The sequence below is a fragment of the Saccopteryx bilineata genome, chromosome 1, assembly GCF_036850765.1.
Source record: "Saccopteryx bilineata isolate mSacBil1 chromosome 1, mSacBil1_pri_phased_curated, whole genome shotgun sequence".
Lineage (NCBI taxonomy): Eukaryota > Metazoa > Chordata > Mammalia > Chiroptera > Emballonuridae > Saccopteryx > Saccopteryx bilineata.
This window is the reverse complement of record NC_089490.1, coordinates 316,207,569-316,223,846: the sequence shown is the minus strand read 5'-3', so window position 1 is coordinate 316,223,846 and position 16,278 is coordinate 316,207,569.

The following is a 16,278-nucleotide window of genomic DNA, read 5'->3' as shown; positions in this document are numbered from 1 at the left end:
TACATAGGTTTCGGGTGACTATTTCTATAGCATTTGAACTGTTGATTGTGTTGTGTGCCCATCACTCAAACTCAAATTATTTCCTGTCACCATATATTTGTTCCCCTTTACTCCCCTTTCCCACAATGCCCTCTCCCTGTAAAAGTTATTTAAGCTAAATATCTATCTAAATATAAAACAGAGATATTTCATGTGACTAAAACAACACCATCTATATAAGCAATATCTCTGCATACAGAATTTATAAACCTCACACAGTAATCTGGGCCAAAGTGTGCCTTCACTCAGTAAAAAGGGCCTGAAGACCTGCATTGGCGGTCTGGACCTCTCTCTGCTTTGGCTCTGCCTTGTGATTACTTGCATTTTTGAAATTATTATGAAAGCTGAATCTGTAATATTTCTAATTCCTAAGAGTCTGAACTGACAATTCAATCCTCTGTATTATTTCAGTAGTCTCACCTCTTGGTTTAAAAGATATGGTTAGTTTAAATCTATTTTTTCAGGTTTTCTGCCTAAGAACAAGATTCCTGTACCAGATATGTGTAACTTGTATGTAATAAAAGAGTAAAGAAACTTCTCAATATTTTTATTGTTTTGTTTTGTTTGGGGACTTAAATCTGACAGGTACTTCCTGTACATAAGTCACTTCCTGATTCTGATGTGGAGTATAGCACATCTTGAAGGTGATCACTCTTAATTGCTCTCCATTAGATAATGAATTCCGTGGGTTTAAGAACCAGGTATCATTCATCTTAGAAAAATCAGTGCCTAGCACAAAGTAGATGTTCAAATAAATGAGTAGCAATGGATTAGGTTGGGGTCCAAGGCTTGTCATTTGTTGGAATTGATGACTGAGAGATAGGCCTGAGATGATATTTAATCTTGTGTTTGGGGCTTGATTTTTGGCTGCAGAAGAAGGTTGGGGCACAAGTGTAGGGGAAGAGAAGACACCAGAGAATAGCTACTATATATTCTTTGTTCAAATTCCATGCATGAATTTTAGCCTTATACAGAAAAGGAAGCTGTTTTTAGGAGGTTATGGTGAGACATACAGCTTAAGTAATTTTGCTTTGGTTACAAATCATGTCTCAGATATAGGGAGGAAGGCATTCTTCCATTTATTCTTGAAGCAGTCTTGTTTAGACAGTATGACGACTAAAGGGATTACTCAGCACGGCACAGTCATTTTGGGTATTTGGTTACTTTGGAAGCACATGGAAACCCAGCCTTGACAAAATTAGAGTGCTCATCTAGATAGCAGTGGTCGTAGGGAAGGTACTATTCTCAGTTGGCATGGGAGAGAGAAGATGTCAATAGAAAGAACATATTGGAAGAACACAGGAGGATTGTTTATGAACAGGTGGAAGAAATGCCTGAGGATTCAAAATAAAAGATGCAGGTTTTTGATTTGGTAACAAGTCTGATTTTAAGAACTAGAGCACTAGTCATGTCTGCTATACTCAAATAAGCTTCAGGATGAGTGGAGGAGAAAGACGAGCCAGCCAGCCTGCATAGCTATTAGGTAAAGATTTTTGGAGGACTTCTAGGCTATAGAGCTATATGTTGATTGACCCATTTTTTATTTTGTGATTTTTAATGTAGTATAAAATCTTTTAAAAAACACTTAAATGTATGTGACTTTTAAAAAATATACATATATGTTTGTTTATTGCATTAAATTCTTCACAGTACCTCTCTCCTATATTTCAATAATCCAGAAGAAAAAGAATTAAAAATAGTGTTTCATTGTGCTTAGTTTAAAAAACTATAGAAATAAATGTTGGGATCAGAGGGATTTGTTAATATACTTAACAGAAAAGTGCATACAGATGAGAGGAAGCTTCCTTGGAGTAGAAGTGGGTGTCAGGTCCTGCACCAAGCATCTTGGAGAATGAACCTTTCATATCCAGGTGCTGTGAAACAGAGCTATTGGGCTCTGAGAAATATTGATTATAAATATTGACCAAATTAAAGGAAAGATCCAATTGTTTATTTTTCTAAATCCAGCATAAGAAAATGTTGCAGACCAGCCATTAAGGCATATCTTAAGCAAGAAAAAGTAACAAATGGGTGTGGGGTGGTGAAAGGAGATGAAGTCATAAACTTCAGTGGGTATATTACAGGAGAGGTAGGCTGTAGATAACAGTTTTTGCAAAAGTAGATTTATTATGATGTATCAAATGACTTACAGAATTTCTGGAATGGTGTAGAAGCAAGCTGTAGCTTGAGTTTCTGGGGATCCCTACCAGCCATGGGAAAACATCTACCCAAGCTGTGTGTAGCAAGCTATCAAATTAGGAAGCTACTAATCAGTTTTACAAGGCCTCTTGTAATTTATATCAAGAAAATGGAAGCCTCTTGACCCCCACTAAACTCAGTTTTTTTTTTAATTCATTGAAAGGAGGGGAGGCAGAGAGATAGATTCCTGAATGTGCCCCCACTGGGGTCCACCCAGAAAGCTCACCAGGGGGCAATGCTCTGCCCATCTGGGGCATTGCTCCATTGCTCAGCAACTGAGCTCTTCTTAGCACCTGAGGCAGAGGCCATGGAGGCATCCTCAGTGCCTGGGGCTAACTTGCTCCAGTCAAGGCACGGCTGCAGGAGAGGAAGAGAGAGAGACAGAGAAAGAGAGAGAGAGCGAGAGAAAGTGAGAGAGAAGCAAGAGGGAGAGGAGTGGAGAAACAGATGGGTGCTTCTCTCATGTGCCCTGACTGGGAATCAAACCTAAGACATCCACATGCTGAGTCAATGCTCTACCACTGAGCCAACTGGCTATGCCCTAACTCAGTTTCAAATCCAAATCTCATTTAGTGCACCAGGTTGGAGAACCTAAATCACATGTGTAACTCCTGCTGCAAGGAAGTTGAGAAATGGAGCTTTTAACTTCTCAGCTTCTAAGTTTCATGAAAATATAAAAGTTAAGGCAGGAACAAATGCCAAACAAGCCAGTGCACAAACCACACTATCAATGGGGTTTAGAAAACCCACTTCATCCCTGACTTTATATTATTTATTTATTCATTTTATAATATTTATGAAATACCTGCTGTGTTTCAGACACCATTCCTTGGTTCAAAAATTAGCAAGATAAAAATAGAAAAAAAATTGGTTCTTTTTCTTTTTCTTCTTCTCTTTTTTTCTTTAATTCTCTTTTGGAACTGTGTGCATTCTCAGCATAAAGGGTGGAGGATGGCAGGGATCATGAGGCTCTTGTTTTTTCCAGCTCTGTGTACCAGGGTAAAGAGCAGACAAAGATTTGGACACAATCCTGCTCAGGCTAGAACTTATTTGGTACAATGTCCCTTTCATTGTATCTCAGAAGCGAAGCTTGACCACAATATCTATTAAGGAGAAGAAACTGTAACACTCATTAAGAACAAAATGCAATGTGAAACCTTAGATAGCAAGGTGTGTAGCTGAGGGAGGTGCATAGCAATGGAGCAGAAAGCCGGGCTAGGCTGTTTAGAATGGCCGGGAAAGGCAGTGAGGAAAACCATGGGGTGCTGATATCTCATCAGTACATTCAAATATGCACAGCCGCTCCAAATGTAACAGAAAGCCAACTATTTCACAAGAAGATTCTTCCCAAAAAACATTTTCTTATTCCAGTATCTGGCTTTGACTGGAAATATTATGATGAAATTAGGATACTATATTTCTAATTTATGGGGAAAATCAACAAAAGATTGTAAAAGTTTGGTAGTATTTTAAGATTTGGGTAAAATGAATTAGTAAAATGAATTTTATAAAGATCAGCTTATCCATTAACATCCAACTTAATTTTTTTTTATTTTTTGCAGGATTCTTAAAGAACTTTGTTAGATAAAATTGTCCAAAATGTCAGCAAAAGTGCTCCACCTATTGATACATTCACATCCATTTTGCAACATAAATGAAGGAGATAAGAAAAAGTTGTTTCCATTAAATATACTGGGAAACTGTGGAGTAACAGGGATTCAGTGGTGAGTACAGTGTCACATAATGATAATTATAATCGCCAGCTTGTACAGAAGAGCCCTCATAGAGTAGGTGTGAAAAGTCCTTTACTTTCATTTTAGTTAATCCTCAAAACATTTCCATGGTAGATGTGTTTGTCCCCGTTTACAAATTTGGAAGACTGAGACCAAAGGGAGCTAAAGCGATTACCACCAGTTGCAAAGCCAACAAATACTAGAGCTAGTATTGAAATCTAGGCCCCCATGCTTTTAAAGGCCATGGTTTTTTCAGTATACCACCTAGGTATCAAGAAGACATTGCACAATCATCACCAGAACACCACTCTGCTATCACCAGAACTGCAGATAGAATCAGCCTTGATATTCAGATCCAGTCGAGGCATGGGGAAAATTTACTGACTTGACCACAATAAATACACGCATAAACATCTCTTCTAGCACTCTTATACATCACCTATATTGTACATCCTTCTCTCCTTGGACTGTCTTCCCTTTCTGTGTTCTTTGTCCTCGTCTCCTCAATTACTAAGTCAGCCGCAAGACTATTATTCCTTGCCTTAAGAAAGCATAGTGGCCTGACCTGTGGTGGCACAATGGATAAAGCATCGACCTGAATGCTGAGATCGCCGGTTCAAAACCCTGGGCTTGCCTGGTCAAGGCACATATGGGAGTTGATGCTTCCTGCTCCTCTCCCCCTTCTCTCTCTCCCTCACTCTCTCTCCTCTCTAAAAAATTAATAAAAGAAAAATTGAAAAAAAAAAGATAAAAAAAAAAGAAAGAAAGCATAGTGTAGCCATTTGGATTTTGGTAGTGACTGTTCTCTCAGAATACTGAACTGTCCTACTGCCCACTGATATTATACAGAATCTTGATGCATATAGCTTCTTGTGACCAAGAGCTGGCATGGGCCATGAACTCCACCATCCTACTTACTGCTAGAGGTGGCCTCTCTGGTCTGACAATTTAGACCAACAAATTTAAACTTGTATAGTTAAATCGTATAATTAGAACTCAGGAACCATTACTTTTCTTTGCAAAAAAAAAATAGTGCTATTCAAGTGCTATCATTGGTCAAGTGTAGGTTTGAGAAAGAATAGTTCTTGGCAGTACAGAACCTTACCCTATGGCAGCACCCAGTGTTCCCTTGGTGGGTCTTCCCAGATAATCTCCTTTTGAGGAACAAGGCTGTGAGAGCAACAACTCAATCTATCCACTAAATTTTTCATTGGCCGTTCAGCAAATGACAGTTTTGTGGACAACAAAGGTCTTTTCTGTGAGTTTAATATACCAAAGAGAAAGGAAAGACTGAAATACACTCTGGGCATAAACCTCACCCCTGGCATTGAGTTATACAATCAAGAGGGAACTCCCAACAAAAGGTTTGGACCACACATTGATACCCCAACTTTCAGGCTGCCACCTTTGGATGAACTCTACATCAATTAGTTCTGTGAGCCAAAGGGAATTGCATTCACAAGTTGTATAGGACTATGTAGTAAACAAAGAAGCAGTTGTTAAACAGGTGTGCAAATACTCCCCAAGACTCTCCTACCCAGGCTAAGTACAGAGGGAACAGACAAAAATACTCATCTCCATTTGGCTCACTCCAATAGTAAAACCACACCTTTAGACTCTCAATGGAAAAAGTTTGTCCACATATCTAGCATCCCAGCTATTACAGCTGCCACCCAAGGGACTGGATCCCAAATCACCTAGTTCTGGGAGCTGATGGGGCTTGACATTCATAACTTCCCCAGGACCACACAAAACACAAGCAATTTGGAAACACAATTCTATTTGAAAACACCAGTAATTCCTTCTGGCTCAGAACAGGGTGAGCAAAAGTAAGCAGCTCTCAGTTTCTCCTTGATAGGGCTTAGGCTGCATAGCTAACTTCCTGGCTTTCCCAACTTCTGACAGGAAGTTGAGCTTCAAACTGCCTTCATTTGAGAGCAGAAGAGTCAGGCAGTCTTAGTTCTGCAGGAGCCTGAATAGATATATTAGCATTTCTCATGCCTTTGGGACACTGAAGGGCTTTGGCATACCTTTATTTACTGGGAACCACTAAAAACAAAGAATTTGAGAGGTAAGCAGGAGCTCAGGTGAAGCTGATTGAAGAGGTTCATTTCCTACATAAGGCCAATCTATTAAGACTAAGAGAGGTGGCTATTTTATCTAAGGCACACAAACCAACACAGGGTCAAAACAAGAAAAGAAAGATCTTTAAATAAAGAACTTCACTTTATACCTCAAAGAACTAGAAAAAAAAGAAACTCAGCCCAAAGTTAGTAGAAGAACAGAAATAACAAAGATCAAAGTGGAAATAAACAAAAATGCAGGCTAGGAAGACATTAGAAAACATCAATTAAAGTACTAGTTAATTTTTTGAAAAAAAAAATTGACAAAACTTTAGCTGAAGAAACTAAGAGCAAAGAAGACTCAAACAAAATTAGAAATGAAAGGGAAGAATGAAAAAGTAGACAATAGGACTCAACCCAGAAATAGTGAGGATTGTAAGAAACTACTCTGAACAATTATATGCCAACAAATTAGATAACCTGGAAGAAACTGATACATTCTAAGAAACATAATCCTACAAGATTGAATCATGGAGAAAAAGAAAATCTGAACATATCAATTATTGTGAGGAGTTTGAATCAGCAATCAAAACCCTCTCAACAAAGAAAAGCCCAAGTTCAGATGGTTTCACTGGTGAATTCTAATAAATATTTATTAGTATTTAGTATCTAATTTGTATCTAATTAGTAATTAAATTAACTACTACCTTACTCAAAATTTTCTAAAAAAATAGAAGAGATGGAAACACTTCCAATTTTATTTCATCACGCTAGCATTATTTTGATACCAAAGCCAGACAAGGACACTACAAGAAAAGAAATTTACAGAACTGACAGTTAAAATGATCAGGTCTCTGAACTCTATAAGCAGATTCAAAGCTCAAAAGAAGAATACTAAACCATCTACTGTTCAGTCACAAATACACATGTGGTTAAACATATTTTTAAAAAGAGAGGGATTAATATAGACAAAGAATGATTATTACTCAGGAAGAGGGAGTAGGAATTCTGGGCACAAGAGATACTAAGGTAACTGTTAAAGTTCTTTTCTTTTGGAGGCTGGTGAGCACATAGTGTTTGTTTTAAGGTTATTCTCTGTCCATGCATTTATATATACTCTTTTTAAAATAGAATATATTTCAAAATAAATGAAGAAAAGTATTCTCATAGCAATGATTACAAAGATTAAATGTGGCCAATTTTCACAAAAATGAGCAAATCTGCAGAACAAAGAACTACATTGTGAATTAGAGAAATTTCTGTCTATGTTTCTATTGACTCATTTACTTTATACCATTAAGATATATTGAATTGGTGGCGGCAAGATGGCGATGGAGTAGGTGGATGTACCAACTTCCACCTCCAAGAACCAAAATGGATTACAACTTAATTTTAAGAAACATCATCTACAAAACCCAACTATGGACTAAACTAAGAGGACTCTTTAACCAAGAAACACCAAAGAAGCCACACTGAGACTGGTAGGAAAAGCAGAAACGTGGAGAGGGCTGCCCAGTTCCCAGGAGCGAACGGCAGCCTGGAGAGACTTGTGTGGTGGGCAATGAGTTTAGTGGAGAGGGGAGGGTCCTGAGCCCCAGGAATAAAGCCCCAGCCTGCAGCCCCAGAGCCTAGAAGATGCATACAGACAGTATTTAGCTGCAAAACAAGTCAGGATACTGTTTGTGAGAAAGAGACAGATTTCTCAGACACAGGATTCTTCTTAAAGGGACTGCACAGAAAATCTCTCTCTCTCACAACCATCCACCTGAGGCTCTGAGGGATGGGAGGAAGGAGAGGACCAGAGCAGTGGGAAGAGAGTGTAATCTAGGAGGCACAGGGAGAAACACTTTGAGAAACAGCCACCCTAACCCCTGGACTGAGTCACCATTCCCCAAATCTGAAGCAAATATTTCCCCTGGAAACAGCAATACTAGGAAAGGGAAGCAGGACACCAGCCAAACAAGCTCTCCCGTGGCACTCAGAGCAGAGTCGCTTAGAAGGAGGGAGCTTTTGGGACTACAGTATGGAATATTAGGGTCTGAGCTACAGTGCCCCCACCCACATAGCTAAGGGCTCGCCAGAGGGCAGGCAGTGGCTTCTGTTGGCAAGGGGAGAAGCTGGCCAGCCACAACTGAGGCCCAGATGTGAGCTCAGTCTTACCCGGCGGGGGTGGAGGGGGTGAGTGAAAGTGGTCACCTAGCTGCAGGCCAGCCTGCAATCTTGCCTGCGGGGGAAGGGCAGGAGCCTCAGAAGGGGTGGAGACCCACCACTGAGCAAGGGCCCACAGGCAGCCTTGCCCCGCCTGCGGAACTGAGGCATGCTGCCGGACGCACATGAGCCAGCTTCTCCTATGTGGGCAGGGCAAAAGCCTGGAATCAGGCAGAGACCCACAGCTAAGCAAATGTGCCCACCTCTGCCTGCGGTGCCAAGGCTTGCGGCCAGGGTGTGGTGAAGGTGAAGACCACTGGGGCTTGTGATCCGGGCATGTAATCATAGCACCTCTTGTGGAGGAGAGGTGGAAACTGCAGCAACAGCTGCAGTGTGCCAGCGCCGGGCACCCATACCTGAATGCCCTAGGCAGCAGTGGCTGAGTGGGTGGGTGGTAGGCCTGCAGACAGACCACACCTAGGGAACACAGAGGCCACACTCATTGGACTCCAGTGGCCAAAACCTTCTTATACACAGACAAAATGGGAAGGCAGAGAAATGCAACAGAAATGAATAAAGAGAAATTCCCAAAAAAGGACCTGGATGAGTCAGATATAACCAAATTACCAGATGCAGAGTTTAAAATAATGATTGTTAGGATACTCAAAGATCTTAGAACAACAATAGATGGTCGTTGCAAACACCTAAATAAAGACATAGCTAATATAAAAAAGGACATTGAAATAATAAAAAAGAATCAGTCAGAGTCAGAGATGACAAATACAATATCAGAAATGAAGACCACAATGGAAAGAATTAAAAGCAGGATGGATGAAGCTGAGGATCAAATCAGCGAGTTAGAGGACAAGATAAATGAAGGCATAGAAGCAGAGCAGATAAAAAGAAAAGAGACTCAAAAAGTCCGAGGAAACTCTAATAGAGCTCTATGACAACATAAAGAGAAATAACATTCACATCATAGGGGTTCCTGAAGAAGAAGAGAAAGAACAAGGGATAGAGACTTTGTTCAATCATATCATAGCTGAAAATTAATATAGGAAATTAATAATTTCCTAAATTAATACAGGAAAATGTCTCACAAGACCAAGAAGCACAGAGAACTCCATTAAAGAGACATGCAAAGAAATCTACACCAAGACACATCATAATAAAAATACCAAAGCTGCCTGACCTGTGGTGGCACAGTGGATAAAGTGTCGACCTGGAACACTGAGGTCACCAGTTCGAAACCCTGCACTTGTCTGGTCAAGGCACATATGGGAATTGATGCTTCCTGCTCCTCCCCCTTCTCTTTCTGTCTCTCTCTCTCTCTTTCCTCTCTAAAATGAATAAATTTAAAAAATACCTAAGCTAAGTGATAAAGAGAAGATATTAGAAGCTGCTAGAGAAGAAAAAAGGCTATCACCTACAAAGGAGCCCCCATAAGGATTATTTCTGATTTCTCAACAGAAACATGTGAGGCCAGAAGGGAATGGTAAAAAATATTTAAAGTAATGCAGAACAAGAGCCTACAACCAGATTACTTTATCCAGCAAGACTATCATTTAAAAATGAAGGAGAAATAAAAAGCTTCCCAGATTAAAAAAACAAAACTCAAGGAATTCACTACAACAAAACCAATGCTGCAAGAAATGATAAGGGGCCTGTTTTAAACAGGTCAAAGGGAAAAAAGAATATAGCAAAAGAGGAATACAGCTTTAAAGAATAAAATGGCAATAAACAACTACATATCAATAGTAACCTTAAATGTAAATGGATTAAATGATTCAATCAAAAGACATAGGGTAGCTGCATGGATAAGAAAACAGGACCCATATTTATGCTGTCTACAACAGACACATTTTAAAACAAAAAATGCACATAGACTGAAGGTAAAAAGATAGAAAAAAATATTTCCTGCAAATGAAAATGAAAAAAATGCTGGGGTAGCAATACTTATATCAGACAAAATGTACTTTAAAACAAAGGATATAGTAAGAGATAAAGAAGGTCACTACATAATAATAAAGGGAGCAATCCAACAAGAAGATATAACCCTTATAAAATATCTATGCACCTAATATAAGAGCACCTAAATATATAGAGCAGACTTTGATGGATATAAAGGTTAGATCAATAGCCATATTATAATAGTAGGGGATTTCAATAACCCACTAACATCACAAGATAGATCCTCAAGAAAGCAAATTAACAAAGAAACAGCAGACTTAAAGGACACAGATCAACTCGATTTAATAGATATCTTCAGAGCCTATCACCCTAAAGCAGAATATACATTCTTTGCAAGTGCTCATGGTACATTCTCTAGGATAGACCACATGTTAGGGCACAAAAGAGGCCTCAACAAATTTAAGAAGATTGAAATCATATTGAGCACTTTCTCTGATCACAATGGCATTAAACTAGAAATGAACCACAACAGAAAAACAGACAAATACTCAAACACTTGGAAACTAAATAGCATGTTATTAAGTGATGAATGGGTTAACAATAATGAAAAATTCCTAGAAACAAATTATAATGAGCATACAACAATTCAAAATTTATGAGACACAGTAAAAGAAGTACTGAGTGGGATGTTCATAGCATTAAGACATACCTTAAGAAGCTAGAAAAAGCTCAAATAACTTAATCCTGCATCTAAAATAACTAGAAAAAGAACAGCAAGTAAAGCCCAGAGGTAGTAGAAGGAAGGAAATAATAAATATCAGAGTGAAAATAAATGACATAGAAGCTAAAGAAACAATACAGAGGATCAATGAAACCAGGAGCTGGTTATTTGAAAAGGTAAACAAGATCGATGAACCTTTAACCAGACTCATCAAAATAAAAAGAGAGAGGATTCAAATAAATAAATATAGATATGAGAGTAAAGAAATAACAACTGACACACAGAAATACAAAAAATTGTAAGAAAATACTATGAAGAACTGTATGCCAAAAAATTAGACAACCTAGATGAAAAGGACAAATTCTTTGAAATATATAATCTTTTAAAAATCAATCTGGAAGAATAAGAAAATCTAAACAGATGATTAAAACAAATGAGATTAAAACTGTTATCAAAAAACTCCCAACAAATAAAAGCCCTGGGCCAGACGGCTTCACAAGTGAATTCTACCAAATATTCAAAGAAGAATTAACTCCTATCCTTCTCAACGTATTTCAAAAAATTCAAGAGAAAGAAAGACTTCCAAGCTGCTTTTATGAGGCGAGCATAATTCTGATTCCAAAACCTGGCAAAGACAACACAAAGAAAGAAAATTATAGGTCAATATTTCTGATGAATTTAGATGCTAAAATCCTCAACAAAATATTAGCAAACCAGATCCAGTAATATATGAAAAAAAAATCATACACCATGATCAAGTGGGATTTATTCTGGGGAGGCAAGGTGGGTACAATATTTGCAAATCAATTAATGTGATTCATCACATAAACAAAAGGAAGGAGAAAAACCAAATGATAATTTCAATAGATGCAGAAAAAGCATTTGATAAAATTCAGCACCCATTCATGATCAAAACTCTTAGCAAAGTGGGCATACAGAGAACATACCTCAACATGATAAAGGCCATCTATGACAAACCCACAGCCAACATCATACTCAATGGGCAAAATTTAAAAGCAATCCCCTTAAGATCAGGAACAAGGCAGGGGTGCCCCCTTTCACCACTCTTATTTAACATAGTTCTGGAAGTCCTAGCCACAGCAATCAGACAAGAAATTAAAGGCATTCAAGTTGGAAAAGAAGATGTAAAGCTATCATTATTTGCAGATGATAAGATATTGTATATAGAAAACCCTAAAGTCTCAGTCAAAAAAGTACTGGACCTGATAAATGAATTCAGCAAGGTGGCAGGATATAAAATTAATACTCGGAAATCAGAGGCATTTTTATACACCAACAATGAACTGTCAGAAAAATAAATTAAGGAAACAATCCCCTTCAGTATTGCAACCAAAAAAAAAAAATAAAGTACCTAGGAGTAAATTTAACCAAGGATATTAAAGACTTGTACTCAGAAAATTATAAAACATTGATAAAAGAAATCAAGGAAGATACAAACAAGTGGAAGCTTATACTGTGCTCATGGCTAGGAAAAATAAACATCATTAAAATGCCTATATTACCCAAAGCAATTTATAAATTCAATGCAATACCAATTAAAATACAAATGTCATACTTCAAAGATGTAGAACACATATTCCAAAAATTTATATGGAACCAAAAAAGAACACGAATAGCCTCGGCAATCTTGAAAAGGAAGAATGAAGTGGGAGGTATCATACTTTCTGATATCAAGTTATACTACAAGAACATTGTACTCAAAACAGCCTGGTACTGGCATAAGAACAGGTATATAAATCAATGGAACAGAACAGAGAACCCAGAAATAAACCCATAGCTCTATGGACAACTGATATTTGACAAAGGAGGTAAGAGCATACAATGGAGTAAACACAGTCTCTTTAACAAATGGTATTGGGAAAATTGGACATCTATCTGCAAAAAAATGAAACTAGACCACCAACTTACACCATTCACAAAAATAAACTCAAAATGGGAAAAAGACTCAAATGTAAGCCGTGAAACCATAAGCATCTTAGAAGAAAACATAGGCAGTAAGCTCTCCGACATCTCTTGCAGCAATATATTTGCTGGTTTATCTCCACAGGCAAGTGAAATAAAAGACAGGATAAACAAATGGGACTATATCAAACTAAAAAGCTTATACACAGCTAAAGACAATAAGAACAGAATAAAAAGACAAACTACACAATGAAAGAACATAGTCAACAATACATCTATAAGGGGTTAATAACCAAAATTTATAAAGAACTTGTAAAACTGAACACTAGGAAGACAAATAATCCAACTGAAAAATGGGCAAAAGAAATGAATAGACACTTCTCCAAAGAGGACATACAGATGGCCAATAGGCATATGAAAAATTGCTCAATATCACTAATCATTAGAGAAATGCAAATTAAAACCACAATCAGATATCACCTCACACCATTCAGAATGGTGCTAATCAACAAACAACACAGAATAAGTGCTGGCGAGGATGTGGAGAAAAGGGAACCCTCCTGCACTGCTGGTGGGAATGCAGACTGGTGCAGCCACTGTGGAAAACAGTATGGAGATTCCTCAAAAAATTGAAAATCGAACTGCCTTTTGACCCAGCTAACCCACTTTTAGGAATATACTTCAATATCACCCTAGCACTGTTTCAAAAGGAGAAATGCACCCCCATGTTTATGGCAGCATTGTTTATAATAGCAAAGATCTGGAAACAGCCCAAGCCTCCATCATTGGACGAGTGGATTAAAAAGCTTTTGTACATATACACTATGGAATACTTCTCAGCCATAAGAAATGATGGCATCAGATCATTTACAACAACATGGATGGAACTTGATAACATTATACTGAGAGAAATTAATAAATCAGAAAAAACTAAAAACTATATGATTTATACATAGGTGGGACATAAAAATGAGTCTCAGAGACATAAACAAGAGAGTGGTGGTTACTGAGGGGAGGAGAAAAGGGGGAGGGGAGGGGCACAAAGAAAACCAGATAGAAGGTGACGGAAGACAATTTGACTTTAGGTGATGGGTATGTAACATAATCAAATGTCAAAATAACCTGGAGATGTTTTCTTTGAACATATGTACCCTGATTTATCAATGTCACCCCATAAAAATTAATAAAGAAAAAATACATTGAATTATTATTATTATTATATTTGACAGAGACAGAGAAAAAGACAGAGAAAGAGACAGATAGGGACAGACAGACAAAAAGGAAGAGAGATGAGAAGCAGCTTCTTCTTCGTTGCGGCTCCTTAGTTGTTCATTGATTGCTTTTTCATATGTGTCTTTACAAGGAGTCTAGAGCAGAATGAATGACACTTTGCTCAAGCCAGCAACTTTGGGCTCAAGCTCGTGACCACGGGTCATGTCTATGATTCCACGCTTAAGCCAGCAACCCCTGCTCAAGCCGGCAAACTTGGGGTTTCAAACCTGGGTCCTCTGCATTCCAGTCTGATGTTCTAACCACTGCGCCACTGCCTGGTCAGGCAAGATATCCTGAACTATTTTTTTAGGTTTTGTTTTTAATTTCTCTTCCTTAAATTCACCAATCCTTTCATGTTCTGACACAATTATGGCCTCAGATGGATTTAATTTAAAAATTACTATTTGTATATGTGCAGTTTGTCTTCAAAATTACTGTTAGAATATTTTCAATAATCTTTTCTCTAATTTTGAAGCTAGCATTATTTATGCACCTTAAGCCTAAGGCATTATTTGGCTAAGTCTGTCATAACTAAAGAAAGCTTCATCCACAAGAATCACAAGTGTCCCCAGGTGCAAAGATATAACTAATATATTTGTTGAATGTCATTACCTGGTTTCCCAAGTAACAGTGAACTCCCTAATGAGATAATGGGTGGCCCCTAAGCACAATATCCAAACTCCTTCCTACATGACAAGATTTACTCCTTTGGCAGTGAAGATATATAGTAAAATATTCAAGTCTCAAGGATACATTTCTTTTTTTATTTTAATATTATTGAGTAGAACACATGCACACATCTAGCTGATGCAGTGGCTTCCCCTCATTGCTGCATATGTCAGGAAACAAGTTTTTAAAAATGCTGTTCACAACAAGATCTCATTATGATGTTTGTAAAATCATCAAGGGAAGGAAGCTATTACACGATGTTTTGCCTGAAGAGTGGTCACTGGGAGGCTATGCAGCTCATCAAGAATACCTGCTTCAGGGACAGTGATTCAATATACTCACTGGCTCTCTAATTGGAAACAGATGCTAAAATTTCAGGAGCCAAGCAGCAGATATGTTCACTACTAATCTTAAGTTTTCTGAAAGTTAAAATTTCTCAGACACTTGTCCTTCTTTGAATGACTGTCTTGTTCTCCCTAATAGTTACTGAGCAAAATCATTAGGGGCCAATAATATCCTAAGATCAGTTGTTCAGGGGCACACATGGCAATATGCCAGGGATACTAAAAGCCAGAGATTAAACAGAGTGCACCATCCAGGAGTTTTAATTTTACACAAATACTTTGAGGTAAAAATTTAGGTAATTTAATCTGTTATAAACTTTATGTCATTTTTACAATAAAACCAATAAAGGCATATCAATAGTTCTTTGAGGTACTTAGGTTGTTCATTGACTGCTTTCTCTACATGCTTTTTTTAAAGATAAAACTTCAAAAGTGTCTAGTCAGGTCTTTCCCCCATTTTTTAATTAGACTGTTTGCTTTCTTGGTGTTGAGTTGCAAAAATTATTTATAAATTTTGGAAATTAACCCTTTATCAGATGTATCATTGGTGAATATGTTCTTCCATTCAGTGGGTTGATGATTTCCTCTGATGTGCAAATATTTTTTGGTTTGGTGTAGTCCAATTTGTTTATTGTTTCTTTTGTTCCCCTTGACTAAGGAGATATATCAGAAAAAAAATATTGCTATAAGAGATGTCTGAAATTTTATTATTTAAGTTTCCTTCTAGGATTTTTAATGGTTTATGACCTACATTTAAGTGTTTAATCCATTTTGAGCTTATTCTTGTGTATGATGTGAGAAGGTAGTCTAGTCTCAGTTTTTTGCACATAGCTGTCCAATTTTCCCAACACCATTAATTGAATAAACTGTCTTGACTCCATTGTATGTTCTTGCCTCCTTTGTCAAATATTAATTGACCATAATTATTTCTGGGATTTTTCATTTTTTACCCATTGATCTGCATGCCTATTTTTATGCTAGTACCATGCTATTTGGATTGCTATGGCCTTGTAGTATAGTTTGATATCAAATAGAGTGATAACTTTTAAGTGTGAATTAAAACCACAATGAGATATCACCTCACATCTATCAGAATGGCTAACATCAGTAAATCAACAAGCAACAAGTATTGGTGAGGATGTAAAGAAAGGGAACCATTTGTGCACTATTGGTGGGAATACATATTGGTGTAACCATTATAGAAAACAGAGTTTCTCAAAAAGTAAAAAAATAGAACTGCCTTATGACTGAGCAAT